The 24,091-nt window shown below is 40.9% G+C and overlaps 1 long non-coding RNA gene across 1 annotated transcript in view; it reads left to right on the top strand.

The window, feature by feature from the left end:
• Positions 1–24,091, top strand: part of LOC135329889 (uncharacterized) — a 193,978-nt gene that overhangs the window by 58,042 nt on the left and 111,845 nt on the right. The window contains exon 2 of the long non-coding RNA XR_010391522.1: positions 10,034–10,106. This is a non-coding gene — a long non-coding RNA (uncharacterized LOC135329889). The remainder of the gene's footprint in view (positions 1–10,033; positions 10,107–24,091) is intronic.

Below are 24,091 nucleotides of genomic sequence, written 5' to 3'. Positions count from 1 at the left end.
GGTTGTCAGGAATGTTGAAGCTATATTTGCTTTCCTATGGCCATATCCTTTATCCTGGCTACTGGGGACAGTAAGCGGGTATTTGCTTCTCTGCCCAAGAGAGATTATTATTTTTTTTTTTGTCATGGGAGGAAATAAAATAATCGTTTCCTCTCTTTTTATGCTTGGATCTTCCACAGGGTATCTCAGAGCATTCATTTTCCAAGTAGAAAGATGCAAGCTGTTGCTACTTTACTAAAGTTAAGAATTTTCCTCTTACTTTTCTTTTTAAAACTCTTGAAAGTTCCAAGTTCTGACTTTTTTTCCCATGTAATAGTAATTTCAAAATAATAATTCCATTTAATTTTGCATGAGTATTTGCAAAGATGTCTGTAAACTAATAAATAGCTGAAGAGACTCCAAGCCCAAAATTATGCAAAATACCTGTCAGGTTGGTTGTCTTTATCTCAGAGTAACTCTTTGCAATGGCAAGGTAAGAGAGCTAGGCTGTGAGGAAGGCAGACCTCAGATGTGGCAACTGCTCGTGCTGTGGGTAAACTTCTTTTGACTAATAATTATTCTTTTAAGTAAGTTTTCATCTAATATATCATATTACCTGAGAAAGAATAGTCCAGTGAACCACTTAAATATTGTAAAACTTTCTTTTGCATTCTTCTGTAGTAAATGCTCCTCTCAGTACTGACCGAAGCCTGCACATCTACAGATGTCAAGAAAGGGTGCAAGAGCCTTGTGGACTCAAGTGTCAAGGCTGAAATCCAAGAAGTTGCTACTGACTGCTGTCTACCCAAATATTCTGCTTTTGCATGTGCAAATGCCTTCACAGGGCTGAGTGTCTTGGAGACTGTCTCGAGCCTGCCTGTGGTGGAGCAGATATTTCCCAGCTGAGCCTCCCAAAGGGCTCTTGCTGGTTGGTATCCTCAGCGTACGCACTCCCTCCCTGCATCATTGACTACTTAAAGAAAATTGCATCCGTTTTGAACATTTTTTAACACATGCTAGAAAATGGCTACAATGACACCTCCCTTTTATGTAATAACATTAGAAAAAAAATACCAGAATTGTAGGATGTCTGAAAATCTGTATTTATGAATTTAGGTTGTCATACTAAGCATTTTTTTCCTACCCCTATCTGTGGCATCTCGTGTCCTTGTCAAGTGAATGACAGTGTCCAGCAAAGTCAGAGCAGTCATACTGGACCCTGCTAAATCTCCCTGGCTTCAGAAAGTCAAGTGAGTTGAAGAGGACTTTAGAGGTGTCTGATAATCATCTGCTCTTCCTGCAAATACATTTAGATTAGTAGAGATATATAAAAAAAAAAGAGCAGTTGAACACTTTTCCACATACTTCAGATACCTGAGATGGAACTCATAAGGGATATCTGAAAACAGAGCGGTACAGTTTAGTGTGACCTGCCACCAGCAAGGCTGAAATTGGAGACTCAGACCTTCCCTCTTCTCTTTCCTATCTTGCATCAGACTATGCACCAAGCCAGGTATGGCTGTTGCTTGTGTTTGTGGGCTCACTCTCTCTTCTTCTGGAAATAATCCTTTCCTCTTCTCAAAGATGCTAAATGACGAAGTCATGACTCCCTGACTCAAGTGTGTAAAGAAGTTCAGTTAGAGGAGGAGGGACAGATACTTCAGCTGTAACCTGTTTGCTTGTTCAGCGGCCTTCTTGGAGGAGCAGGCTGTTGTTCACAGTAAGCACCCGCTGGTGCCGTTCCTCCTGGATGTCTGCTGCCAGGAGAGTTGTGATCAGGCCTTGTGATTTGGTGGGGACAGTATGCTGCCAACAGAGTCTTGGGTTATCTGGTTCTTTTGCTCATCATCTCCTGAGGAGTCTCACCTGCGTCTTCTACCAATAATGCACTGTCCCCATTCCTGATGCCAGTTATGCTGGGAATCCTGCCATAGGCTTTATTCAGTATAGCTCAGCGTAAGTCTAAATCAATATGATGTTTGTAATTGCCAGCGAGAGCCTGACTTTGCTCAGCTTTCAATGCCGCTAACATCAGTGAAGCTGAATCAGCTTAGCAATGGTGGGAAGACGAGGAAGAAAGGCTCCCAGCAGCAAAAGTCTTGGGATACCTGTCGTCCCTGGAGGACGGCTCCTCTGCTGCGTCTCGCACCCCGGTGGGGCTGGTCGTGACGACTGGGCCTCTGCCAGGCCTCGCGCGGGGCGGCCGAGCCTCTGTGCAGGACGGGCCACCGACTCCTCGGTGCCCTTGGAGTCTCTGCTTTCCGGTTCGGCCGTGCCTCCCTGTCACACTAGAAATGGCAACTTTGCAAGTGGCAAACCTTTGGGTGATAATGATCAGCCCAGTTTAGCTGTCATTCTTTTAATTACAAGTATGGAAAATAGGATCCTTAAATAGCTCTGGCTTCCCTGTGTATGTTAATAATCTAAGAATTAATATAAGAAGATATGTGGGGATAGGGGCTGGTTGAAGCAAAGCCTTCAGAAAGGAGAAGACCTGATAAAAGGGCAGATCATGGTTACAAAACAAACATGGTTAAGGTATTTTTATAAAACACGTAGAATTAATGGGATAAATGTATTTATTTGGATTTTTTGTCCTTTGAGAGTGATACAAGGAAATTGTCTAATATAGTGCCACCGATATAAACTGTAACTTTCAGGACAATTCCACTGTAGTGCTGCAATCTTTTTATAATGGTGAGCACCTCCCTTTCTCTTTTCCAATATTTATTTTGCACAGCCCTTCAAAAATAGTGCTCTCCCTTTCAGCAAGGATTTTGTATAATCGCAGAGTGTTTGCAGTTACGATTAAGGTACATGCTGTACTTGCGGCCAATTAGTTTAATTGATGTGAAGGTCTGAGTACGTCTTAAGAGGCCAGGATTTCCCCAGCCGAATGAGCTGGCTTTAAAGAGCAGCAGGAACAGGGTTTGCAGAGGAGAGAAGGTGGGAACTGTGAACACGACAGCCTCTAATGGCATCTAGACCGGGTCAGAACTGGATTTGGGGACGCAGGTTTATGTATGACACTAGTGGGCTAGATGCAACTTCATCTGCTTAAATTTTTTTTGAACTTCAATCTTTTTTTAATCTAATCTGCTAACTGACCTTGTCTGCTCCCCAATGGTAACAAACTTTGCATCGGAATTTTCACTCAAGTTTTTTTACGTTTAGTATAATTTAGATGGAGTGCAGTCTGGGCCCTGATTCAGGCTGGTGTCTGCTTCTCCTGAACATCATAGAAAGAAGGGGGGCAACAACAACCTCCGAGTTTAACCTTTTGGTGAGGGGGAAGGTTTTCACAGCAGCTGCCAAGCAAGATGAGAAGAAGCTGGGAAATCACAACGGGCAAACAGCGTGGGGAGGGGGACGGGGAATGTCATGCTCCGATGGCTCGTTTGGCTGTCTTCGCTTTGGGCTGCTCTTTGGTGCAGTGCCCGTGTCCCTCTCCAGGCTCGAAGTGCACATGTTTTCAAAACAGTTGCCGGGAGGAAGAAAGGAGGGGAAAATGAATCTCTTTAAAGAAATTCAAAGATTTGAAATGGTAAGATGCCGTACGGTGACTGAGTGCTGCTCCCTTGCAGTGTCAGATGATTCCTTTACTCACCGACATTTTAGGTTCCCTGTTTTTATTTTTATTTGGCTCAGCTCCGCTCGCAACTGTAACCCTTTAGGACTTCTGTCTAGTAAACTCCCGTTCAACCCATTGGGGATTTCAACAATCTGTCGCCGCAGTCTTTTACCGCGTTTTCTTGTTATTTATAGATTGGATCTTGCATCACTGAAATATTTCTGCCATATTGTTCGAGATAAAGCCAGTAAATTCAATATGCCATTGTGTAGCCCCTGACTTGCCTCCAAGGCCTTGTTTTTCACAGAGTAAAGAAATACTTTATAGAAGAGTGGGAGCTGTCTGACTGCGAAATGGGCTTGAATAATAACACCAGTCTCTCAGCTGAAATTTTATACTCTAGATGAATCATCAAGTGCTCATTAAACATCTATCTGCTGGAGGAATAGATAACAAATCTTCCTCTTGATGTTACCCTTAGGATCAGGACAAAAATAATTTTATACCGGAATGTGAAAATGGCAAACTTGACCAAATCGTAAGAAGTCATTCCACTTCCATTTGATTCTAACCTGCAAAACACTTGTCTTTTGATGTTATAATAACACAACATAAGAGCACTCATTATCCTTGGAAAACCTGCTAGTGAGGCAGGGAAGGGGCAGTGTCACATTCCAGGCTTCTCGGACAAATTGTCTTTTGGCTTAGATATTAAAGGAGTATCTCATTGCACCAGAACACTGAAGGGCATCGGGGCACATCATGAAACCGAAGAAAACATGCAGCTTTTTCTAAGACCCTCTTTATTTTGACTTGTGTCTTCCTCCTGTGAGCTGAATTTGGTGGCGGGAGGGAAGCTTAAAAGTGGTTATGAATCAGTTTTCTCTTCCACAACCCCATTTTGGGAATGACAAATGTGGATGAGGCTGAATATTTTGATGCAACTCCTTGCTATATGGTTTGAATGCTGTAGCTTTTCCTTAGAAGTAAGGGTTTGCCTGTGCAGTGCCATGACCGTGTTTGATGCCACAGCGGCAGCTCTGCCATGCTACCATTGAACTTAATTTCCTCCTCCTTCCTCATGATGTATGACTCCTTATTTGCACTGTGTTCAAAACGTGGGGTAATGGCTACGCTCATTGTGTTTGCGTTGTAATCTTGTATTTTAATCGCATTTCATTTCAATGCAAGTTAAACTTATTACTGCAGGGACATATACTGTTTAATATCATGACTATACCTTGAGTCATTCCAGCATGGGTGATACTTGCATGGGAGCAGATGAGCAGTATTGTTGGGTGTGTCGACGCATGTTAAATGGAGTAAATTGAAGCTGTGCCCAACGCTTTCCCCTTCTTTGTGCTCAGCTGCAAGGTGTGGGGGAGAATGGAGGACTGGCCTTGCGGCAGCCTTACCCTGAGGAGGTTAACTACACCTGCCGTGTCTTAATCTTCCTGGTGCGATTTGATCACAAGGATGTGATCAAGCTTATAGTCCTGCATTTATATATGGAATTCTCCATGCTTAAAACTGTTCAGGCCTGAGTGCCAGATGATCAGAGCTCTCCCAAATCCCTGTTTTCAGAGTAATAAAAATCTCTGGGCTGAGCTAACCCAAGGTCTTAATGAAGAGACAGCAATTGTGTTTTTGAGCTGGGTTAGCTGGTTGAAGAAAATTGAGTGAGTAGGAGAACAAGTTAACAGTAAAACCTATTGAACATTTAGGCAAACTGGCTGTCAAACTGAGCAGTCCTCTCTTTAATCAATAAATTGTCAACTTTAGTTTTGCACAAAATTTTGATTTTTGATGTTTTCACAGGGTAATCTAACTCTGCAACCTTAGTGAATAAAATTTTCAGTTCTACCAAATTACATACCATAACCTTGATGTATACTTTCCAAGTGATTTGCTGTTTTTTTTCATCCCCCATTTAAATGAGAAGCCACAAGGAGCAGTTTTCAGCTTCTTATTACTTAATCTTAATTGCAATATCTATTAATTTAGATGGCAGTAGTGCTTTAATGATATGAGAGTCAGTAGATGGGTATTGTTCATTAGGCACAAAAATGCTGTGTGTTTTGTTTTGTTGGTGGGTTTTTTTTAACCTACTTAATGTCAGTCTTGTTAGATGTAGAATACTGTAAGGATGAATGGGGTAAAGATGTTTCGTTTACAGCAGACTGAGATGTCTTTGAAGTGGTCTTGGTAGAATAAATGAGTTGAGTTGCTACGAGCAAATGTCCCTCAATTAAACCTGCCTTTACAGGTGTTCAGCTTCTTGTGATTCACAATTAAAACAGTGAACTTAGTTGACCTTTTTTTGGCAGTTCATGTTTTGTTTACTGGACAGGACTTCCTGTCAGGCTGGTGTTTGCATTGCTGCAGCTGACACATGCTTTTTGGAAGTCTTGACTAAAAAAAAGCAGAGTCCGAAGAAGCTGGCCGGGTACCGTGGTGGCCAGCGGCCTGTCCCGTGCTGCGGCTGGTGCCGCTCGGCAGCACCACATCCACCTATGGATTTCCAACGTTTAACGTTCCATGTGATGTGATCCGTCAAATCACTGCTGAGGGCAGAGAATTAGCGATGAAGCCCTGTGCTTTATGTGGATAACGGTGTCTTGCTACCAGCTTGCTCTTGTCTAATGGCAAATACAAGGCTAAAGAAGCAAGCACAGAGGAAGGAGTTGTGGCTGCAGTTAAGGATGTTCTTGTGGTGTTTTGGTTTGATGGCTTTGTCCTGTTATGAGGTGATACTTGTGAGAGGCAATCACAGTTATCCCCACTCTGTGCTTCATCCTAAGAAAGGAAAAAGAGGTGATAAAACTTGTCTCTGTTTAGAGCTAGTGGCTGGAGCTCATCCTTGGCCTGACTTGCCTCTGGTATATCCCCATGTCCCTGCCCGTGGCGGAAAAAAGTGACCAGCCTTCTGCTGTGATGGAGACAAGTCAGAGGAGGTGAAGGACTTGGTTTGGTTTGCTCAGCCATGTGTGAGGAACAAGAAATACTGGGAGGATTTTTTTTTTGGCTAGGGGGTGGGAGCAGCTTGCTTTCTCCCCACTTGGTTTGTGTATGAGGAAAATGAATTAGAGCAGCTGGAGTCACAGAGCACCTTCCAACCACGCTTGGTCCTCTTCACCTGCAAAAGCGAGGCAAATGGCTGCTTTTTCCAGATATCTTTTTGATGTCTGGTAGGGAAATCAGGCTGTAAAGTAAGTTGAGGTTGTTAAAGTCCCATGTACTCATGCCTTTGAGCCGCTTAACAATGTGCACTCCACCAACAGCAATGTTACACTGCTGCCTTTGGAAATTCTTTGAATTACTCTGCTTTTTCACTATGGTAATAAGACCTTCTGAATCATAATAGAATTTATGATACTAAAAGCGACAAGAGAGATCATTTAGGTTCTGATGAAAATATGCATTATTGTATTCTAAACTAAGAAAGAGAAAGCACTTAGGAGTCAAGACATATATTCTCTTTCATGTGGTGCAGCCTTTTTATGGAATTATTTGCCTTTTTTTATCTAGGTTCCATTATGGCCTGGATATCAGATCCAATAATATATTTATATTACGAAAAAGACGTTATTTTCAGATATATGAGCACTCAAAAAATCTTTCTTTTAGATGATAATAATAATAATAATGATGACACTTCCCATTTAGAGAGAGCTTTGCATTTTCAAACTGCTGTGCAAGCATTAATAAATTGGGTCCGATCCTGCAAACTCTTAGCAACTAAATAGGTGACTGCAATGGGACTTCCTTTGTAAGGAGCTGCAGGAAGCGGGCCCATTATATGGATGAATTTGCAACCTCCAAATGTTGGAGTAGCCATGTATCCAAAGAGATGTGTTTGTGTTGTTTATGTGCACTACACACACACTCTCCCTTTGCATCTTCTTGGAGTTGCGTGTATGTATGCATATATAAATATTCAAGGAGCTAAATTGCATACTTCCGCTGTTCCTCCTCGATTCCCTCTCTCCTTGGATATCCGCCCATTTTCCAAGTGAGGATGATATGACAGAAATCTGCCTGTTTTCCATTTTATCAGGGAGGATGTTACTTGGCTAGGATCTAGAGCTAAAACAAGCTGTGCTGGGGAGCGTTTTGTGCTCTGTACGGCTGGGCTGGGGTTGCAGGTGAAGGAAAATATTTGATGCAGTGGCCACCAGGTATCTCCTCTCCATCTCTGCGAAGCAGCGTCTTACTGTAGAGCTGCTTCTACCACTAAATACCATCTTTGTTGGAAACTCTTTATTTCATGATCTGACATGATTGACTTAAGCTGCCAGACAGGACTTGCTGTAAAAACAAAAAATCCCACTTTCATCTTTCTGTTCTTTTCTTGACAGTCCTCGGTACAAAGTTGTCAAATAAATAAATAAAAAGCAGCTGGTTGCTACATGCTGCCTCCATCTTCTACTCTTTGCAGGATCACTGGTGGCTCCTTTTAGCCTTCAACCCCTCTTCCATTCTTTTTACAGCAGGTGAATGCACCAGTGGTTCTTAGGTCCCATTTAAAATCAATGAAATTGATCATTTAAAAATGAACTATGTTGGCCCTACTTTTTAATATTTCTGCAAAGTGGAAGTGAGTATGAAGTAATGTTGTATTAAAAAAAACACACACAATATAGCAAAGTAAAGGATTGTAAACCAAAAATATAAAGCCAGTAGCATTAATTGTGATCTTGTGATCACAAATTATAGTGGTAATTAAGAGCATCTCCTTTTGTTATATAGAACAATTGAATAAAATAAAGGACTTGCCCAGATAGTTAGGTGGTAAATCATTTGGAAATATTTCAGAGGAAAGTCAGTAACCAAGGAAACATGAGTTTTACCATCCCAAGTTTGACTAGAGGTTGATTGGGGTAGTGCTGAGGTTTAGCTGAAAAGTTTTTACTTCCCCAGAAACTTGAGTCCAGCTCGCAATAAAGAAAGAACCACTAGGACAAATGGTTGCATCAGTTACACAGTTCTAAAAATGCTTTTAAACTGTATATGAGCAATTGCAACAGGTTTTGATGTTAATTTAATGTACCTTGTTAGCACTGCAGATACCACTGTAATAGTCACTTTTCATTACAGCTTCAGCACTAGCACTATTTTTTGTGTATGTGGTGAGAAAGAGGTCTTTTTTACTAGTAGTATTTAGTAGCTGTTACCAATATTTTCTATTCGGCTTTTAAGGTTTTAGTAAAATTTGCAGATTTATCACAGTCTGGAGCAAGATTTCCCTGTTTTTTCAATAATGCTCTTTCAAAGCCAGCATTGGTCATTTACATTTCTGCTCAGTCTCAGGGTGATGCTCATATAACATAAGACTTTTGGAGATTTCCTTTCTAAAACTCAGAATTACTCTATGCATTTTATGAAAAGATACACAAAATATAATTAATTCTCCTGTTCAAGTGGTGAGGAAAATTTACTTGAGTTCGGGCAGTTTAACTGTCAAATTTGAATGAGTACATCTGTGCAAAAAGTATTTGCAGCCCTTGTTGTAAAGGCCGCTGGTAATTCCTGCTTTAAATGGATGGATAAATAAGACAACATGCAAGAATCGTAAAGTTTAAAATTGAATTTTTGTACTGGCTGACTGATCAGTGGTGTTTTAGAGGAAGCTCATTGAACGGCTCTTTGAAAGGACTCTCAAGGAAAGTTGTGCAAATCGTTAGGGCTGTTTGATTTGTGTGTCCCTCAAATCGAGGGAGGTCATCCCAAGTGAGAGAGACTTCACGTTGTCTCTTGTTTGTGCTTTCCTTGAAAAATGAAGTACTTCTGTATTTCAGGCCTAGTGTCTTAACTGATGCAGCTTCCTTAATGCCTTTATAATAGGAAGGAGGAAAGGAAAACCTATCAGTGAGGAGCTCTTAATCACATGCATATATTACACTCTGCAGGATTTTTCTGGCTCATTTACTAGATTCCTGATGCCCCAGTAATTCTGTCTTTCAAATATTGCCTATTTTAATCAGCTGTTAAGTAAAACTCCAAACATTTCTCAATCTTTTCACATCAAATGCAGGTAAAGACGTTAGAAAGCATGTGAGTGGCAGTTCATTAAAATTGTTTAAAAGAACAAATTATTATATTGATGTGTAAAGGAAGCAATAAATAATTCCATCAACCTGCTACTGAAATGGTCTGTGGAAATGTACAGTGCAATTGCATGTGGCAAATGGATCTTCTGTAACTGAATTTTTCTGAAAGAAGCCTAGCAGTTTTCTCACTGTTTTGTTATGTATACACTGATATATGGGGATAAGAGTTGCTATTGGTTTGAATTGAGCAAAATATTTATTTTTATTTAACAACAGTATGCCTTGGCTGTGTATTTTGATCTTCTGAGTACGAAACAGTATCAAATCTTAGGCAGCATGGATTTTCCTTAGCTGAGGTTTGTGTTTTAACGTTTTTGAAGGAGGACTTGCCGTTGCAGTAATACTGATCATGCTTCTTTGTTCAAATCTGCAGGGCCAGGCGTGCTCTGGTGCCACCACCTCCTTGCTCCGGGGATCTGCTCAGTTTGGCGACTGCATTTCGAGAGGTAGGAAATGTCATATTCCACATCCCCCACAGGGAGAGAGATTGTGCGGTGAAATCTGTAGCCAAAAGAAGTTATACCTAAACTCACTGTTGGTGTGCAGCTAAAGATGTGTGTGACAGTCATTGAGCGACTGCCCAGTTCCTGCCATACTTACTAGCTGCCGCTTTCGTGCTCATCCAACAAGAGGAAATGTGGGTGTTGCTTTGATCTACCAGGTCACTCCCACTTTATTCTTGCCATGACAAACGATGTTAAATTTTAGTTATTTTCATTTGTACTATTACAGTGCCCTGATTCCTTGCACAATTATGGGGAAAAAAGATTCGGAGTTCTCTTTCCTGTAAGTAGGAACATCCATGACAGCAACGGGTGTGCACAAAGCAGAGCTGCTCACTGAATTCACAAAAAGGGATTTCCCATGCCGCTTTGGCAGGAGCGGTTAGAGGGGTGCTTTGCAGAATGTCTGGTTCTTTGCAAATATTTAGTAGTAGAGGTGAAAGCAGGTGGTGCCGAAGAGGCTGTGGTATAGTCACCTGGGTTTTTTGACTAATTAAACTCCTCGTGTAGCTGCTAAGGTTTGTGTCTGTTTATAAATGCTTTCAAGCAGAACTTGACCTTAACTTCTGCCGCTCAACCTAATTGCGTAACTTTATGGTAACTCTGTTGTGTGCCTTCACCCCTCCCGTAACACCTCAAATCGGAAGGAATCCCTCTTTTTCTGTGGTTCTCCTTAGCCAGCTAGAGAGACTTTTTTTTTATGGGTCTTTTGAGTGTGGCTGTACTGGGAGACCCCCCAGTGAACGGGACTTGTGGAGTGCGTGCCCCTGGCAAGCACAGCCCCGTCCCACGCGTTCACCGCCTCGCTCCGGACATCTCCTTCTGCACAGAGCTATTTCCTTTACTTTTAAATTATATTTAGACAAACAGAGAACTAAGCAGACTCGCACATATAAACAGTGGACCCCCCATGCAGGTTGATAGCTGCCTTGGAAGGAAGCACGACTGCAGAAAAACAACGCAGTAAATTACACTGATAGGAAAACAAAGCAGTTAATCTCCTTCCACGTGCCCTTCACCGAAGGCAAAACGCTCCCCTGCCCCTCTGCGCGCTGCCATTTACCACGCAAGCAAACAAAACAGAAACCTAATTGTCTGAACTGATCCAGCCTGTTTCCAGCGCTGCAGTGGCGGGATCGTCCTATTGAAACGGGCTTTCATCTGGCAGGTCCATTTGTCAAAAGCAGAATGCGTTGGAGAACGTTTTGATAAATTTCTGGTGAAATATGGATAGGTCTCTCAAAAAGCCATTCAGCAGGTAACTTGGTGAGGTGCTCTGGAGATGTCTGAGGTTAATATTGGTGGGGTGTGTAAGTCCCAGGAGCCCCAAAGAGGCACGGGGGAGCAGGAGGCCCTCATTCCTGGATCGGTGGTGGGCTAGGTGAGGAATAAATGATAAGTTCTGGATCATCTGCCTGCAAGAGCAGATTAGAGACTGGGAAATAAATAGCCGCAAGCTTTAGATTGGCTTGGTGCCAAACTTTATGATTTTTAAGCAGTTTCAAGTTTTTTGTTTCACATAAAATTACACAATGTATTTTTTTCTTACAAAGCACAGTTATAAAGAAGAAAACAACTTTTGAGAGTTGAAAAATATCAACTCCATTTTCATGAAGCAGATCTCTGTTAGACTATGCCGCTGAATTTCAAATGTCTGAAATCCTGTACTTTGGAGGTAATTCCATGATCCAAAACACCTGTTTGTACCAAGAGATTTTGGTTTTCTTTTTCTGAACCGTTTTGGCTTTTCAAAGATGAAAACAGTGTGTCTGGTCTGTAAAACGCTTTGATTTATCAGCGGTAAGCCATGTTGTTAGCAGAGATAAAGGACCTTGTTTACAAGGTGTCTATATCCTCAGAAAAAAAGGAGTGTCCAATAATTGAATCAGGTGTCCTGAATGTATAGATTAAACTAGAAGGCCAACAGCAAACATGATGAACTTCAAACGAACAGCTTCTCATCTCTCTGGGGACCTTCATTAGCGAGTCACCAGAAAGGCAATTACTGTACAGTTCTTGTAATGACCAGGATCAGACACAAGCAATCAGCACAGTAGGCAGCAAGAAAGCAAGCAGAAAAAACCTGTGAAAATATGCCATTAAATCTTAATTATTCTTCAAAAGAAAACAAGCACAACTAGGGGGCAAATAACTGTAAGGAATATATAAAGCTGTATCAAAACCTGCTGGCTCAGGGCAATGCTCTTTAGTTATGAGCAGCGGCAGCGTTTATTTAAAGCTAAGCACTATGCTCACAGACCACTCAGACGTAAAAGCCGGAGTAAGAGCTACTCTTTGCTTCCACAGGATCATTCCTCAGATTAAGAGCCCGTCTATTGTTATTGTCTGTGCTATTGTCTGTATTCTGCCTGTAGAAGCCACGGGCAAGGCTGGGGCCCAGGTGTACCGACACGCTGTGAAAGGCAGTTTTTCCCAGAAAGAATAGCTTAAATTGCAAAGGGGGAAAGGCTGTGATAGGAACACAAAAAGGTGGGGTCGGGAAGGCTGCGCAGCAAAGCTGGGTTTCACCACACCCCAGCCCAACCTCCTGGCCACTGGGCTTGTCTGCAGCGTATTTGGTGCCTGGTCTGTGGGGCGAATTTACCCAGTGATGGTCCCCAACTCCTGGATCGTAGGAGCTGTTTCTTGGCTGCTAAGTGTCCTGCTGAGCTTGCGGCAATGCCCTGGGAAAAGCCTTTGGCGATTATGGCAACAGGAGTTTCTTAATTAGGCTCAGTCTTCTTCATAAGACATAACTATCAACTTATAAATAAGGTTATTGGGAAGAAGTATTCAGAAAAGGAGATGAGTGCAAGGTTACTAACAGTGCATAGTGTAATGTGGGTCTATGGCGTGACTCTCCTTGCACAACATGACACATGTCTGTTTTTGTATGTGTTATTTCCATCTTTCAAAAAGATAAAGCTGTTCAGGATCAAGAGGACAAAAAGGCAGAACAAAAAACTGTCCTGCTGTTAGCGTAAGATTCACCTTTCTGAAGCCGAATTTCTACAAGGTGCAAAAGGTTGAGGTTTGGGGCACGCACTCGGGCTCGTTGCTTCTTGTTGCAAAACACATCCGTAAGGAAGGCTGCCGAAAAGAGGGGGGGAGCCACCCAGCAGAGGGATAGTGGTACTTGTAATGGCTATATAAAATTGATCTGTTTATTTGATAAGCACATGTAAATTCTCTGAAACTTACTGGCTGCCTCCACACGGAGGGAGGTTTGACCATAACACCGATAACTCGCCCCGAATATCCTTCCTTCACAGAAGTGCGTTGGGGCAGTTACTTACTTGCCCTGTTTTGTGGATATGGCTCCAGAGTATTGTATGAGTAATTGTCTAATGACTTTTTCCTGAGTGTGTTTTCCATAGTGGACCATATTTTCCCTGCAGAAAGAATAATTATGTAAATAACTATTATCAGAATATAGTGTGCAGCTAAAAAGTGTAAGATGTATTATATGATCATATATTTGTATAGTAAGTCTGGTTCTGTAAAAGATAAAAGTGAATATTGAAACTGTGGTACTTTATTTTTATCTGTTCCTGTGCATGTATCACCTAAGGTATTTGAACAGTTTAAAGATTTGTTATATCTGATACAGGCTATTCAATGTGGGAAATTACCCAAAGGAAACAGTGGAGTGTTTTGCATCCAGAACTCCCAAATATGAGGACAAATTGGTGATGCATCAGTGCTTTCGATTTTAGTGTTGACTGTCGTAGTGGTATTCCCTCAGTAAGGATTCCTTTAGTTTTCTTGGGAAATCAAACAAGATAACAGGAATAATTAATCTGTTGTGCTTCTAAGTATTGGCTGATCTCCCCCCCCTCCAGCCCCCCCCCCCCCCCCAAATTGCCTAGTTTTTCATCTTTTTATGTGCTAAATTGCTGGTTAACTTGGTCTGTAGGATAAGTCTTAGTTTTAAGTCTAGAGAAGGATGTGGTGTGTCCTAAAGCTGGTTGGAGGAAGAAGGATGCATTTTCCAGTGTTCTGCTTTCAGCGACCACTAATAGAGAAAAAGTTGAGATGACATATCGCAGTAGAACAACACATTACATTCACAGAACTGAAGTTCATCCTATGGTAATGTCCTTCAAAATACCTTATTAGACCTAAATCAAGCTAGTTCCTAAATACTTCTGATCAACGTGCTCTACTGGTGCAGTTGGAAGATGGCTAGGTTTATTTTCAGTAAAGCTAGATTAGAAAATAGAGAAATATAGATGAGTAACACTTCTTGCTAAAAACACCTATCTGTTGTTTTAGCATAATTATTGAGCTAATATATGTTGTAGACTAAATCTCAGTTCTGAAAACCAGATTTTCTGTGTATGAACTCATGGTAGTTTCCTGGATCCTTAACGCTTACGACTTCATATTACAGTTTTGTAGTATGCATATATTTCCTCCTTTCCCCTCCCCCCAGTGTGCCTTTAAAATATGCCACTGTTGTTTTCTCTCAAGCAGCCAGAGCGAGAGAGTTAAAATTAACCTGCATAATTACCCAATGAATCAAAACGAACCAGGTAATTGAGGCGCTGCGCGAGCTGTTTCGTGAGCAGCCGGTCGTGCAGCCGCGCGGTGCCGGTGCGCCCGATTCTTGTGACTGCGAGTCTGGTTTGAGCATGAGTGCCGCTTCTGCTGGGGTCTGTCTCCCCAGCTGAGAACTGCAGCTAATGGTGCATATGAATATTTACTTGGTGGTTATCGAATGCCTTGCCATAGTTTATAAACTCTGCTTTTGCCAACCCGTGTGCAGACCAGGGATGCGTGCACCTTCAGAACATCCTTCACAGGAAGCCTCAACTGCAGCGCGCCTGAAACGTAGCTGCTTTGCAGAATCGGTGTGTACTAAGCAAAACCTAATCAACAGATTTTCATGTTCTTGTCTTCCTTTGGCACCTGCAATGTTTTATCAAGTTCTCCATGAACCTAATGTGAATTAATCAATGTGAATAAACAGGTATTCATAGGGCCGCCATATTTCTGCCAGCAAAAAAGAGCAAAACCCTCTTACAGGCATCTTTTTTTGACTGCCAACCCTTGCCATTGACCTAGGTCTCCATGTGCCACTATGGCCAGCTGTTTGAAACACCTGAATCATGAAGTACCTCCACACATTTACCATAACTGTGTCTGCAGAGTACATTTGATACATATGAAGATGACATCCAGGAAAAACTGGATTTATAGTAGCCATAGGCAGGCTGCCACATATCCAGAACCGTAAGTGTTATTTCAAGCTATACATGGGTCTCTGGAACAGTGAGGTCAAGTGACTTGCCAAGGTTATCTAAACAAACTGTCACACTTGGCACTAAAATTCAGCAACTCATGGCTCCCCAATTCCATGTTCAGTTTATTATCAGTGCCTATCCTTCAAGTGCTATACAGTCTTTATTTTTGCATCAGCGTGCTCTGTTTTAACAATTAGTATCAACTGTCCCTACTTTGCTCCGTTTCTGTATGAGGTTAACAGGTATTTATTGCCAGCTCCCATGAGACTGTGACATGAGTTCATAACCAGAGTGGAGAGGTCCTTTATGGCAAGACATTTTCTTTCCAAGCCTTCCTTTTTGTTACTTTATATTTGTTCTTTGCCTTCCTGTTCACCCTTTCCTATTTTTCTTGACAACTTTGAAGTCAATTGGGCTGACAGGTCAAAGGCAGCAATAGTCTTTTCTTATGATCAGATGAAGCATATCACCTATGAAATATTCTTAGATGGTGATGTGACCTGGAGCAAATCTCAGTTTGTTCCCAAATACTGATCTTCGCAATTGTGTTAATTTTCTGAGCAAAAAGTGGTATTGAATTCTTTAAATATATATTGTTCCAAAAATAGTTTTTAATATTAAACTTGAACAGCTTTATTTGTTGCATTGTTGGTGCTAACTTCTTAATGTTTTTGGCACATTTTGTGTCAAGCTTCTTTTTGGAGTTTGCTCTCTTCTCATCTGTGTCAGTACCTGAGCTCTGACACGGTTCAGATCATGCTACAGGGTTTTGTTGTTGTTCAGCGAGATTTTTGATTGAACATTTTGTCCTGGCCATGATGCATGACAAAGAAAGATAATATTTTGCTGCTCTAGTCTGGCTACGCATGTATACTTTTGAAAGCAATTGAAGCACCATCTGGAACTGTAAGAGAAATGTAATGGGGAAAAGGAGGAGGTACACAAGGTAGCTGCATAACAGTGGTGCTTTGTTTTAGAAATCTCAGAGTAAATGTAAAGTTGCTGTTTATCTTTGAGCAGTTCATCTTCAGATGGATACCTACTAGAAGCCAAAGCCTTTAAAAAAATAGCTACAGATTATTAATTTTCCAGCTTGAGTTATCTTCTTGGTGTTTGATTTCTACTGGGACATACTCTCGGCAATCAAACCCTTTAAAGACTTCTGTCACTAGGTCTGCAAAACTGGAAGCACTAGAAAACATGGCTAAATACTCTCGAGTCTTACAGGTTGGTGCCTTTTCTGGTAGCAGCTCGCTCACAGGTGCTTCCTTCTTTTGCTTCTTTAAGCTTGCCTTTAGGAAGCTCCTAATGTGGGAGAGTTGAAAATGTATATATGACAATAATAGTATAATGCCACCTCTTTCCCAAAAGGGAAAATTGTATCAAGATACAAAGGAGTTTGTTTATAATTTCCTTTAGTTTTAATAGCAGCTAATCTATGTGAATGGATGGCACTGCAGAACATTTCAGTTTCTTACTCCTCTGTTACTTTTTTCAGACCTAAAGGGTCAAGCAAAATATATGTTCAAAAAAAAAAAAAAAAAAAAAAAAAGAAAAGAAAAAAAAAGAAAAAAAAAAAGAAAAATCAGTTTAGGAAAGTTTTTCAGCATAATTATTCTATTTGACTGCTTTTTTTTTTCCTGGTTTCTTATTGCGTATTGAAGTTTCGTGTTTTTGTCAATGAGTTTTGTGCCCAGCCTTTCTAGGTTCAACAGCTCTCCTGCCTTTGAACTGAGTTTTGCCCTCGTTAGCTGGATTAGCAGAGTTGACACAACAGGGTACGAGCGTGCCCAGTGTCCCCACGCTGTAACCAGACAACTTTTTTAATACGAGGAGCAGCAAAACCAAGAAACACAGTAGCTACATGTTTAATTAATACCTTACCTTGTGTTTGCTTTGCCCCTAGAAGTTCAAGACTTAGTTGCTGTGAATTTCATACTGTGCCTGTGTGTTTTATTCTGGAGATGCTGTGAGATCTAGGTTGTCCGGCTCCTGAAAATACTTTATGGATTTCCTCCACACTCTGGAAGGGAGGAGCATTTTCAGCTGTGGTTATTGTTCTGGTCTCTTCACTCTCAGCCTGGTGAAACACCCTAACTTTTCCATAACTAATGGTGCAAGTAATTATTATTTTTAACAACTCATTTGCCAGGAGATGTTTTATCTAGAGTCATCTAGATCATTCTCTTTCAACCGCCTTTTCCCAAACCAACCCATAGGGCAAACTAAGTTTTTATTGTAAATATTTCCCTGACCTGGTCTAGCCACAAAGTATTATTGTGTTATTGAAGATCATTTCCATGTCCTTCATTTCTGTTTACATCATTAGATAGATGAGTAGCAGATAAAAAAAAAAAAACTAGTACTTTCTATCTGAAGGCATTTAAAATTAATTTAGAAGATTAAGCATACCTGTTTCAACAGCAGGAAGCACTTTGCGGTACTTGACTGTTAGCAACAGCTAATGAAAGACCAAAGGAAACGTTTTTACTCCATTCACAATGAATAATTTTGCCTTACTGCTAGTTTTCTTCTTGAAATATAAGCCAGAGATATATTTCATCATTAACCTTTTGAACCAGGCCAAGTATAATTGGCAATTCTCCTGCAACCTCCATTTGTCTGTATTATGCATTCCTTTTATAGAAGAAGTAATTGTCATTTTTTCTGTGTACCGTTTTTTCAGCCAACCTTTGTAAAGGATCAGAAACATTATAAAGCCCCTAAATGATATCCTATTCCATCCAGATTTAGCCAAACAACAGTCTGTGATGGTATTTCAATCTTTTCAACGTGAAAGAGGAATACAATTGAGAAATTCTGTAAAAATGAATAAATGAGAGTCTCTAATTCGTTGGATTCTTACACTTCCCTCTGTTTAAGTCAGGTTAAAAGGTTCTTGGAGATGCTGATGCTACCTCTTAACATATCGTAACACCCAACAGTGACTTGAAAGTTGTGCCATGACGTACACCTATCTTGTCTGAAATCATCTGGTGTCAGTGATGATGCCCTGTGTTTACTGAAGAGGTAATCAAAGATTTGGCCAACTGTAGCTGGAATTGCTTTTTAATATCTTAGCTGTCAACCTGCAAATATGTCTTTTTGACAGTATATTTGTGGGAATATATATGACATTGTAACAGATAACAGAACAGCCTTAACGTCAGGAGGAGAAAAGACTAGCTTCAATCAAGATGAAGGATGATATGTTTCAGTGCTTTTATGACAAGTGGCAGAAGACTTCAGAAAAGGGCTACACTAAGATTTCTGATGGGCTTTACTTACTGAATCAGTATCGCCCACCCCATTGCTTGCTTGCTGATTGCCCTTTCCATCTAATCATTATTTAATAAATTAAAAAAAAATCAGGGATGTGATTTTTATTTCTCTTACTAGTTATGCTTCTGCTGAGTGCGCTGTTCACTAGCGGGTACTAGCATGCTGCTTTACAATAGAAATGGCACAGAAGCGGCATAGATTTTCATAAGAAATGCAATTATCAGGCTGGTAGTTGACGGTTTACCACTCCTTTGGCCCACAGTTTGTCATGTGAGACAGAAGCTGGAGTAGTGTTTTGATATATTTGCACTAGTCCAGCTAACTTTTGAAGTCTGTGGGAGCTGTGCCCTTGGCCTCCTCCTGAGCTGAGCATAGAGCACTTGGCAGGTGGATTAGCATCTTGAGATCTACAGATAAAAGTCATTAGAGGGGAACTGGAGGGTATCCAGTGGTGGCTTTGCTTTCATTATACAGTGCTATATGCTTTCTGCATCAGATCTGCCCTCTTTTGCCTTTTCACATCTCCAAATTAACTCTAGGCTGAATTGCTAGTCATGAAAAGTTGCCGTTAGGGATATGGTGAGTCAGTGGCCTCTGAACGTTACCAGTTCATGCATCCATTTCTTAAAAACTTATGGTGGAGTGACTTAGTGGCCCATCGGTGTCTTGGTTTGGGAACCCCAAATCTTTATACAGCTTCTTCTGAGAGTTCAGACTATGTCCCATAAGAGGGTGTATGCATCCAGCAGGTAGAACAGCGTACCATCACAGCTGACTTGCATATCTCTGCTGATTGCATCAACAGGCTGGCTTTGAATCGGGTGGGTCTGGAGACTAGATGGTTTGCTCTCATACCTGTGGGCTGTGACAGCTATCCCAGAAATGCAAATCTCAGGGGTTTACAGTGCCCTGATCGTGATGTTTCTTTCCACCAGAGAAGAGGGAAGGTAGGAAGGGTAGAGAACTTGTATTTTCTGCAGTTTTCATCAGATGTCCTTCACGTAGCTAGGAAACTAGGAGTCCAGGGATTGCATTAGCTAGTCAGTTGTAATAATTCTGTTTAATCCAGGAGAGTAGTTGGGTGGTGGTATACTGCTATATAACATAGTGCTGTGCTACAGAAAGTAAACTTGCTGTTTAGTAAGCTGTTGTATGGATGAGAGAGACTTTCCTCAAAAAGATTTTAACTGTTCTGAACAAATCCAGACTTGCCATGTGAATCCAGGTTATTGCGGTTGGTGCGTGTTTGACTTAAAAGGCTAGTGGGTTGCGAGAATAAATATTGCTGTATTCATCCAGTTATGGCTCCTTTTTTTCTTTAAATCTGTAACTTGAAGCTGTTAGAGGTATTAATTCCTCTCATTAATAAAAATAGACTGCTCGCAGTTTTATAACCCCCTTTGCAGAGGACTGTGTGTTCTGTAAATATCAGTCAGACTCGTTCTGCCAGAACACTGCCTATGAGGTGGATAAGTATTATTACTAGAATTATTAGGGAAACCAGAACAGTCCGAATCAATTTTAAAGTAATTAGATTAGGCATTTTAGATCCGTAACTTTTGGTGACTCATTGCAAGAAACTCCATTCTCCTGCCATATGGAACTGCAACCTTTTAAAAGTAAAATGAAGAACCTAGACACTAAAGCCTTGGCTTGGCCAGTCTGGCGTAGGAAGATGGTGGCCAGATTGAGAAGAGAAATGATAATCTCATTTGTCTTTTTCAGGTAAATGACCGCCTTCATCATTTGAAGGTATTTAGTGTTTTGAAAATATTCTGTCAAATTTCTAACAGAGGAAAAAGGAAAAAAAACCCCACATTGTCTTAATTCCTTTAAGTAAGGATAGGGACAGAGACCATTTTTGGATAAAATACACCATTTTGTATAATCGTTCGGTGTAGTTGTACCTGTAGGAGAGTGCTGCTGATATATTCAGAACATTACTCCAGTTGCACCCTCCTGTACTACCTGCCTGCAAACAATTACGTTTCATGCAAATGCCGGTATGCGTGCACGAGCACCAGGCTGGGATAACCCTGCACTTCTCTGCTGGTCCTGTCTATCTAAAATACTGTAGTCATTTCTGATCGCATTACTTGACAAAGACAGAAAGAAAACTTTTAAAAAAGACGTTAGAAGATCTTTCTCAACGTGCTTGGTTCCAAGAGAGCATTAATTCTGCTGAATAGCGAAAGTAATAGGAATCACTCAGCTTGCCTTAAGGCCATGACAAAACTATAATCTGTTTGTTGATAATTCTGCAGCCCTGTGAACTGTTCTCATTTGCTCCATAAATTGTACTGAGGAATAACCTTTTTTGAATAACAATATGTTAATTTCTCTATGTTTAAGTAGGGTATAAGTAGTTAAAATAGAAAGCAGCCCAAATACAATAGCTTCTTATGATATTGCACACCCATTAACATAAACTGGAACCCAACAGATCAATAGTTAAATACCATTAAAAGCAGTTCTGAAAAAAAATCATAATTGACTGTGCCATATGTCTTGTTTTCTTACCACACTGTCTTCAGAGTGAAACACAATCACCGTTCATGGGGAAGCTAATTATCTACTGTCAGTTAAGCCCTCAATAGCTGATCTCTTGGCAGCTGGTAATAACTTCCAAACCCCACTGCACACTGCAGTCAAACACATGTTTATCCACTGGAGAAAGATGGGGAACAGAGCTCATCCGTTCCCCAAACACCACAACCAGCAGCAATTGTCCTCTTCAGGTTAGCTTTCCTTGACCGTTTCCCTTCAGTTTTGGACTTTCCTTTTCTGTGCCTATTTAAGGCTCAAACATTTTGAACCCCAAATGATGGAAACATAGCTTTGGCTTTTGCCTTCTGCTTTCAGTCAACATATGAAACTATGCTCAGAAACCTTATCTTGTGGTTTTTGCCTAACAGTTTGTTGGAAGTTGCCTTTTGGTATGTTTTCACTGAGAGATCATAGGTGTTTTGACTGAATTTTGAGTTTGCTAAAGCAGGGAATGAGAAATGTGGTGACAGAGAGAAGAGCTGGCTTGGAAGTCCATCCATACTCTGGTGTGAACTTCTCCCGGCCGTGAAACTGCTCCATCTCTGAGTGTCACCCACGGGGGGCCGTCCATTTCCCACACTGTCCCAGGTTATCTCTGATTCTTGTCCCAAATTTTTCTCATGCTTTGATCTGACTTGAGGGCCAGCAGTATCCATTGGTTTTAAATTACATTTTTTAATATAACTACTTTATGAGCTACTTTGTGTATGAAGAGCTGAAGGTCAAAGTCTTTCAGCTTTGTTCCATTACCATAAAAATGACAACAAAACACTAGTGAGTGTGGAAGATGGAGGAAAACAGAAATACGATTAAAGGGTTTTTATAGCTCTTTTGAATATAAATAAATGTTCAGCAATAGTGCTTGATTTGGGAGAACATGAAGGAGAAACTCGTGTTGCTTTAACTGCTTAAAGGTATGTGGGGAAACTGAAGGAACAAGATAAATTCCATGCAAGTTGTAAATGATAGGTGTACGGAGCACGACTGGCTTGCATTCAGGTGAGCGGTAGCACTTGTGCCCGCAGTAATGAATTCTCTTAATAGATCTACAGTGCTGAAAGGGCTCTTCATTGTTCCCTTTGCAGTCCTGCCTCAGACAGTTCCCCAGCATTGAGAGACAATCTCAGTTTCTTTGTGCCCTAATTTCTGATTTTAATAACATTTGTTTTAATACATCTCAGGGATAGCTTGAGTTGATTTAATTAATGGTTGCAAACTATATTTGTATCCTCAGATTAAAAGACCCACTCTGTATCTGTCCGTCTATCTTGTTCTCCATCACAGAAGTATTTAAGGTCCTAGGCATTATTGTACACAAAGGAGGAAATTAAAATGTTCCTGGTGATTGTTCCTCCTTGTTAGGCAGCCACATTTTTCATTGCTTTTTGGTCAGTGATATAGACTGTTGTAAAGCAGTGAATCAATAGATGATTGGTGTCGCCTTTTCTCTTGATTGTCACCGTCTCCACTATAGATAGATCTGATCTTTTTTCTTCTTTTTGGCTCTCAGGAAAGAAAGGAATTGCCAGAATAATAGAACAGTCTTTAGTGCACTTCCTCTTTTTTTCTCATCGCACAGGCATACACATCCATCTATTGCTATTGTAATGTGCTTTTGAGGTGTAAAAGGCTATTTAGTACATCTTTTCAGTAACTACCTCTGCATAATAGGAACACCAAAATTGAGGGTACTTCTCATTCTCAGAACAACTGGAATACTTCTAAGTAGATGAATAAATGAGCTCTTTAAGGAAGAGCATCAGGAGAACCAGATAAGCTAGTGATATTGTAAGATCCATGAAAATAATTCTCTTAATGCTATTTGGATATTTAATTAAACTGTATGTTCTGATGACTCTGAATATTTAATATATGTTTAAATATCTGCCTTCATTTTGTTTACATTTTCAAAACTCACGTGCTTTACTTATCCTGATACTAAGTGCTGTGCTGAACATGGAAGTTTGTAAAGATAATAGCAATGTAACACAAACCTTCTTAAAAGGTAAAGTAACCATGCCGGTAAAGGACTGTCTTAACAGTTTAGTCCTTAAGGTCCAGAAAGTTTGTAACTGTTTCTCTGTAGCAGCATATGCTTCTATGGAAGATCTCATGGCGGATCCAGTCTTGTCCTCTCCTTGTCGGGTTCCAGGCAAATTTTGCCCCACAGCTGGATATTTTTATGGAGTGCTCTGTGTGTCCAAATGCCACATCTGTGATCTTTCTGTAAAAATTACAACCTAGGAAATCGAATGTCTCCAGCGAAGTTTTTAATCTTGTGCTCTGGGATGAAAGGCCCGTCTGTTGCTCCACCACACCAACTGCCTGTGCTGCAGAGGTTGTGCTGACTCGCTACACAGATGCCTCTTGCACCAAACGGCAGGCAGCTGGGTTCCTCGGACGTAATGCCAGGAGCGGGAGGGAAGGGGCGATGGGCAGGAGACAACCGCGTACGAGACGGGAGGTGAACTAAGGATTTAGTGTGTGATATTTTGCTGATCAGGGTATCTGCATGCTGTGTGGTGAGGAATACTAAGTGAGTCCTTCCATGCTCCTCTTCACCCAGGATCAATGTAAGATGAATACTATGTCTAGAAGAAAGCACCCTTTGTTCCTGAGAAAAGAAGTGGGGCCTTGCAGTAATATGCATTTTTCATTTTGCAAGTGAAGTACTATTTTTCAGTGTTTGGGATACAGCAGAGAGACGTCCTAGGAAAGGAAAGCCAAGTCCTTTATAACAGAAATGCAAATAGAAATACATTGCTGCGATCCCATTCTTCCGTGACTGCCTGTTTTCCCCTTTTATCCAAATTACTTTATTTCAGAGGTCTGTACAATTCCTGCTGCTGTTCC

The sequence above is a fragment of the Dromaius novaehollandiae genome, chromosome 14 (assembly GCF_036370855.1).
Source record: "Dromaius novaehollandiae isolate bDroNov1 chromosome 14, bDroNov1.hap1, whole genome shotgun sequence".
NCBI classification, from domain to species: domain Eukaryota; kingdom Metazoa; phylum Chordata; class Aves; order Casuariiformes; family Dromaiidae; genus Dromaius; species Dromaius novaehollandiae.
This window is presented reverse-complemented; position numbering and strand designations above follow the sequence as displayed.